General features: G+C 40.4%; 1 pseudogene; it reads left to right on the top strand.

Annotated features, from left to right (window-relative positions):
* Positions 1 to 1,071: 1,071 nt before the first annotated feature.
* Positions 1,072 to 2,400, top strand: LOC119417868 (annotated as a pseudogene).
* Positions 2,401 to 7,177: the final 4,777 nt, after the last annotated feature.

The raw sequence follows: 7,177 nt of genomic DNA, 5'->3' as shown, positions 1-7,177 counted from the left end.
GAGTACTCCACACACAAACACCCACACACACACACAACCCCAATAGTCTGAAGTATTATATTTTTTCATTAACTTTTTAACTGTACAGTGCTGTATCCAGTACTGTCTCAGTCAAATGAGCAATATTATAGTTAACCATCATGTATCCTGTACACTTTATTTATTTTTGTACAATATTATGGACTGTACATGCACAAACCGTGATAGAGTGAGTCCGTGAAAGTTGAAGTAGTGAGGGACAACTGCATGCCTCACAGTGATCTGAGATTTTATCTTTTTCCATGTTAGGGAAATTTCAAACACAGGGACACATAACGAGATAAACGAGGCAAACAACCATTCACTCTCTCACTCACACCTAGAGACAATTTAGAGTTACCAACCAACCTTACGTGCATGTTTGTGGTCTGTGGGAGAAAACTGGAGTACCCGGAGAAAACCTACGAGTGTACGGAGAGAACACTCAAACTCCATCCAGAAAGGCCACCGAGCTGGCATTTGATCCAGGGCAACCTACTCGCTGAGAGGCAACAGCTCTACCAACTGTGCCACCGTGCTGCACTTCCTAGTCACTAAAACTTGGATCTTCTACCAGAGATCTGGGAGCTTGACGGTTCTGTACAGTATCATAGATGTTCCTAACACTGCACTCTTCTGGACAGATTTCTGAGGTTGTTCCTGAGATAGATGGGGCCATTCTTCCAGTTTGGAGGTCACATCACAGAGTGCTCCAATGACAACGGCGACTACTGATGCTTTGACTCTCCACAGCTTCTGTATTTCCTCTTTCAGCCCTTGGTATCTTTCAGGCTTCTCTTGTTCCATCTTCTGGATGTTGCAGTCTCTTGGGATTGCTACGTCTATCACCACTGCCTTCTTTTGCTTGTCAACCACCATGATATCTGGTTGGTTAGTCGTTACCTGTTTGATGGTTTGGATCTGGAACTAGCACAATATCTTAGTTCTTCCATTCTCCACCATCTTTGTTGGTGTCTCCCACTTTGACTGTGAGACCTCCAGTCCATACAGGTCCACACAGATGTTCTGGTATAATATTTCAGCCACTTGGTCATGGCGTTCCATGTATGTTTTGTTTGCCTGAATCTTAAGTCCTTCTATTATGTGTTGGACTGTCTCAGGGGCATCTTTGCACAGCCTGAATCTTGGGTCTTGTCTGGTATGGCAGACCCCGGTCTCTATTGCTTTTGTGCTGAAGGCCTGCTCTTATGCTGTCTGTTATGACTCGGGGAACCCAGAGAGTATGAGACCAGGAAGAGACAAGACTCCAGAACATAAAAGGTTAACAGTGTTTTTTTACCGTGCAATATTAAATATACAATGAAGACCTCTGTAACCCTGAGGAGCAAGAAGAGTGATCAGGTAGGTATTCTCTTGGAGGCTGGGATCTGAATATGATATTTTGTTTCTTACAGGAGGATTTGTCCGAGCGTGGATAACAATCCAACTTGATGAACATTATCTCTGCTTACTGCAAAAATAAATAATTTTCTTGGTAATCTTGTGGTATGTTTCACAGAATTGTGATTTTTTTTTTATTTTAGCTTTGACATCTGTGGTTTCCAGTTCAAAATCAGGCATCATAAATAAACTTGAGATAATTACTCATGTTGGTTGTATCACTTTGTTTTTTTTTTACTTCCTCTTTTTAGCAAAAGTCATTTACCAGTACTTGCATTTTACAGCAAATTATCTCTGTAGAATTTTACACAATCACCACCAACAGTGGCTCAGAGCACAACCTTGCAAGCAGCACACAGCTTGTATCAACTTCCACTGTGGTACATAACTTCTAACTTCTCATCACAAGGACTTCTGCTTCATCCCATCTGTCTCACCTTTGGGACACCAAAGGTCTGGTCTCTGCAGTGATGTCCCTTTGCTTGAATGAAGGAGTTCCTGGAAACATTTCTGTCATTATTCTGAAGCCTAACTGGGAGCACCTGTCCAGTCTGAGCCAGAGTATGATAATGAATCTGGTCATGTTTGACCTGCTCTGTCTGCTCACCTGTATGTTATATTCTTTCCTCTATGGCTGGACTTCCAGCCTGTCTTCCTGTAAGTTTCTAGCATATCTTTTGTACTCCAGCATTTATTGCAGCCTGCTGACTGAGTGGGTTCCTCCAGTGTTACCTCTTGGTGGTGCACCAGCTGGGGTACCATCAGGTATGAAAAACATATTGCTGCAGGTTCTGCTCTGGCTGGTTTCTTGTATCCTGGCTATTTATTCTTTGGTGGTTCAGCAGCTGAAAACAGATCAACAAGCCACATTGTCGAGCTCAGGGCTCATCTGATGCCCATTGTTGTTGACAGACTGTGTTTGGATTTGTTTTCTTTTCTCTTATGGCATTTTCATACATTTGCCTTCATAGAAAAGTTTAGTCAGGCTTTTTTTTAAATCAACAATCCTTAGACAACTTAACTGGTTGTGTGCATCATTGTCAGTATTTTTTATCCTGTGGGTTCCATATCACACCATTAATGTGCTGGATGGGGCAGCCATTTGTCTAAAAATATGAGGCATTCAATGAAGTTTTGTAAGGACATTGTCAAAGCACTGACATTTATAAAGAGTTGCTTGAATCCGCACCTGTGTGCCTTTACTTCTCACAAATGTTGCTCTGTTTACCAAAAAATGAAATCGTTGCAACAGATGCTAAGACTGTCCAGGGGATCACAGCTGTAGATCCTTCATGATGACAACAGTGAAAGATGTTTCTGCTTCTAGAACAGATTATTTTATCCAACAAAACAAGCATTATTACTTCTGCTGGTGCCTCTATAGTTTAATACTCTGTAAAGTAAAATTTGTTTTCTTGACAATTTAGTAAAAAATAATCAACATAATTAGTCTTAGAGTTATTTATCAGTTCAGACTATTTGCCTTCTCAGTGACGTCAACAGTATTTCTGCTTTTACTCTGCATGTTTTATTAATATTGTACATATTTTCTGAACAATACACTTTTACTGAAAAAAGGTGCTTCTGACCATACATTCTTTAAATCCTCTATAAAACAGGAAGTCCACAGTTTTTTTTTTTTTTTTTTGCCACAACCTGAACTTCTTTATTAAAAATGGAACACTGACATTTTAAAAAGTACATGTGAAATCTGTCTAGGCAGGTTCAGTTTACTTTGGAAACCTAAGTAGACAAACATCGTTTGAATACAAAGAACAAAATCTACACTGAAGCTTCTTGCCATAAAGATTGATTTTGGCACTTTGACAAATATTTAGACTCTTGTTGACATCCATCCATTATCTTCCACTTGTTCTAAAGTCAGGTCACGGGAGCAGCAGCTTGAGCAGGGAGGACATCTCTTTCTACAGTGACCTCTTCTCTTCTGGGAGGACCCCAAAGTGTTCCATATAACTGATCTTCTCGCCCTATTTCTGAGAGTCCAGCTATCCTGCAGAGGAAACTCATTTCAACCACCTGTATTCACGATCTCGATCTTACGGTCACTACTCAGAGGTAATGTCCATAGGTGAGGGTAGGAACTTAGACCGACCGATAAACAGAGCTCTTTACCTTACGGCTCAGCTTCTTCACTACAACTGACCGGCGCAGAGTCCGCAATACTGCAGATGCTGCACCAATCCGTCTGTCAATCTCCCGCTCCGTTCTTCCCTCACTCATCAAGAATCGTGATGTCCCTTGTCTGGACATGGGTTAACATGGACCCACCCTGGAGCCAGACCTGGGGGAGGAGCTCCTCTGTAAGCGCCTTGTGACCGGGTCTTTACCCACGGGGTTAGGTTGGGCTCCCAATGAGCAATGTGGGTTTGTTTTCTTGTGAGCCCACCACCTGCAGTAGGGGCCATACAAGTTGGGTGCAAAGTGCCATGGGTTGTAACTGAAGGCAGGGGCGTTCTGACCCTGTCTCTTGTTGATATAAATATTATATTTGGCTCAGCATTTACATCCTTTCCTTTATATATTTTTTTCCCTTACTTAATATTGAGATCTTACATTTTATTCTATTTTTCTTACAACTGAAATTGAGAAATAATTTGTAGAACCTGCTTTTATTGTGTGTGCTTAGCGTCAGAGCTTTTGTCTTCACGAGTGAAGGAGAGATGGGTCACTGATGAGGACTGTGCTCTGGCTGGCAGGACTAATTGAAGAGATGGACGCAGAACAACAAAAAAACATGTATAACATGAATCCGCAGTAGAGAAGACACCGTCCATCCTGTGCACATCCCAAACAGTCACAACCTGTTGTGCCACATCAGCCTTCGTACCTGTTGTAAGGAGTTTGTAGAGAGGGCAGCCATTTATTCTGAACACTTTCTTTTCAAGTTTTTGTCAGTCATTAAGTTGAGGTGTATGGTGATTTTTGAGTCTTTTTATTTTTTTGGTAGGTAAGTGGATAATATTAAAATAATGTTTTTCTTCTAATTTTGGTTTTGGCTTGCGCAGAAGCAAAAAACTATTATGTAGTCAATCAAAAGCAGCTTGGACAAAAAAATCAGTAGGTGATGTATATTTTCTGGTTTGCCTTGAGAGGAAGTGGTGCTCTGATGCAGCTGAAACCAAACAAGAGCAGACTGTGATCAGACAAAAGTCACATGGTTTATACAGCTCTTTATAACTCCCATTAGGCCGCAGGTGCTGATTAATATTTTAAACATTAGAGTCTAAAATTATAAATAATAGCAAACGTCACATAGTTGCTGCCAAGAATTATTTTAATGTTTACACCAAACTTGTTAATTTGCTAGAAGTAAAACTACATTCAAAATGTGTTGTAGGTGTCGCCCAACCCCCACCCAACCCCAACCACCACCACCACTTAAACAGAAAACAAACTCAAAATGTGAAAAACGGCCTTGGACAATAAAAAAAATTAAGTTTTTGTTTGTTTTTGTCTTACAGTGATATAACTTTAAAGTGATGTAGTACCAAATATTCAAATAGTCTGTACCAATATTCATGCATTACCTACTTCATATTACTACATATCTACTTCACATTCGCCTTAGAATTTACCGATTTTTGTTACTTTTCTCTTTTTAGCCATACTATTGTAGATGAACAGATGCTGGGATATATTCATCATTTAACGCGGGTTCCTCATTTTTCTGGACTGAATAAAACGTGCACTGAATTTAAGGAAATGCAAAGTGAGACGTCATTTAAATTTGACCCATCAAAATGAATGCGGTCATTTATTTACAGAATCAAATTTAACATCAAACATTTACATTAATTTGGCAAATTATGAAAATAACAATATAAGCAATCAATCAGAAAAATCATACGGCCATGATTTTTCCGTTGCTGCACCAAAGACATTTATGAAAACTGTACAACTATGATCTTTTACCCACATGAATGTGGGTGAGCATTTTACACAGACATTTCTAAATATCTGGAAGAATTTCTACTTGATAGAAAAGTTTAAAGATGGGAAGAAGTTTAGAGGGAGTTAAGATTGAATGGGAGGGGAGGAATGTTCGCCAGAACCGACACTCTCCATCAGAAGCCCAGCTCGCCTCGGTACGCTTGGTAGGAAACTTGACCCATTACCTTTCTGATGATAATCAGCAGATATGGTGTTCCGTTAACGCTACCGGTCCAGCGTCTCCTTAGAATGGCTGTAGCTCGTCAGAAGTAGTGGCGAGGCTCTGTTCGACACACATTCACCTCAGTGGAAAAAGTTATAATCCCATGGAACTCGGAAGAGCTTTGTTGTCATGTCAGGAACTCCAACAGCACTCCATCAGAACTCCAGAACTCTAGAAGTCTGACAACTCTCCAACTCCGTGAACTCTGTAACTCCGTGAGTCGTAAGTCACTCTGAGTACCTGTGAGTCTGTGTAGACCAGGAAGTACTGACATTTTAAAGACTCTTTCCCGGTTCACTTTTTGGGATTTTTCATTGGTCAGAAACGACCAGAAGGGGTGTGTTTTTGTGACGTAAGAGGTTAGAGACAGTGAGAATTGTTATGGGACAGCTCAGAAATGTTCTCACAGACCGAGAGGGTTCTGTTTTGGCGTGCCTAAGAAACAGGTGCAAAACATCTCTATTTACGTCTGAGAGGATTCTAAAACATGACAGTTTTAACATAACAACTTGTTTTTCGTTTGACTGTAACCTTGTAAACGCACACACTTGCTCATTCAAAAGCAGAAATCAGAAAAGTGCATAATTACTCTGCAACAGCTTTTAACATGAGAATAAAAATCATTACTCAGTTAATAAAATTGATTAGTTCACTGCAACATCTAAAATGGTTTGAACTAAGACACTTTGATTATCAACATTTGTAAGATAGTAATGATAATAAAAAGAGAGTGTTCTTTTCACTTGAATCTTCAAGAAAGAAAGTCTCAGGATGGGTGAACCTGTATCTATGTATTCAAATACATGAAATGACAGTTCCTGTCCCACAAGGTTCTAAAGGTCAAGAGTTTTGACCTTAGACTTAGTTTCGACGTAGGCCTAGTCCACTACAGTCCCCCCTTTGGAAATCATCACCTGTCCATGGAGATGAATTCCAACTATGGACTTACGTCGTCGATCGTCCTTGAAGCTTGATGTAATCCAGCAAAGAAACAAGAGTCAAGAGTAATCCAGCAAGGAAAACAAAAGTCAAGGTAATTCCACAATGTTCTTGGTAATTCCATTGTGTTGATTATAATTCCATATCGTCTCGATACTCCATTGTAGCAATGCTTTAACCCCTTGGAAACAGAGTCTGTAATCCACTGGAAAAAGTCATATAATCCACAATGGTAAATCCACAACGATTGGAAGTGTTGATTAATCAGCATACAGAGGGGTACCCTTGGATTGAACTGAAGAAGCGGCCACTGGATGAAGAGTGGAGACCAACATCAGGATTGCAGGTCGCCTCCAGCGAAGGTTGTCTCCAACGACGTCCAGCCTGTGCCGTTCTGGTTCAATGTGTCATGCAATTATGTGGTTTAAGGTGGGCTTATGAAGGGGATTTTACATAAGGCCTTAAACTATATGCACCTGGTGTGTAAGCTATTATGGTTGAGAACAGCTACGACTACCAGTTAAGGGGTGGAGCATGCTGAAAAGGGGTAACTACAGGGGTTTAAGCCTATAGAAAAGGGTTCCAAACTACTTTTCCATTTCTAACTTGGCTTAAGTTAGCTTTACATGGCAAAATATAGTTTGG

This window comes from Nematolebias whitei, chromosome 12, assembly GCF_014905685.2.
Source record: "Nematolebias whitei isolate Nwh7 chromosome 12, NemWhi1, whole genome shotgun sequence".
In the NCBI taxonomy this organism is placed as follows: Eukaryota; Metazoa; Chordata; class Actinopteri; order Cyprinodontiformes; family Rivulidae; genus Nematolebias; species Nematolebias whitei.
Note: the sequence above shows the minus strand (reverse complement) of the source record. Positions and strands in the feature narration are given on the sequence as shown.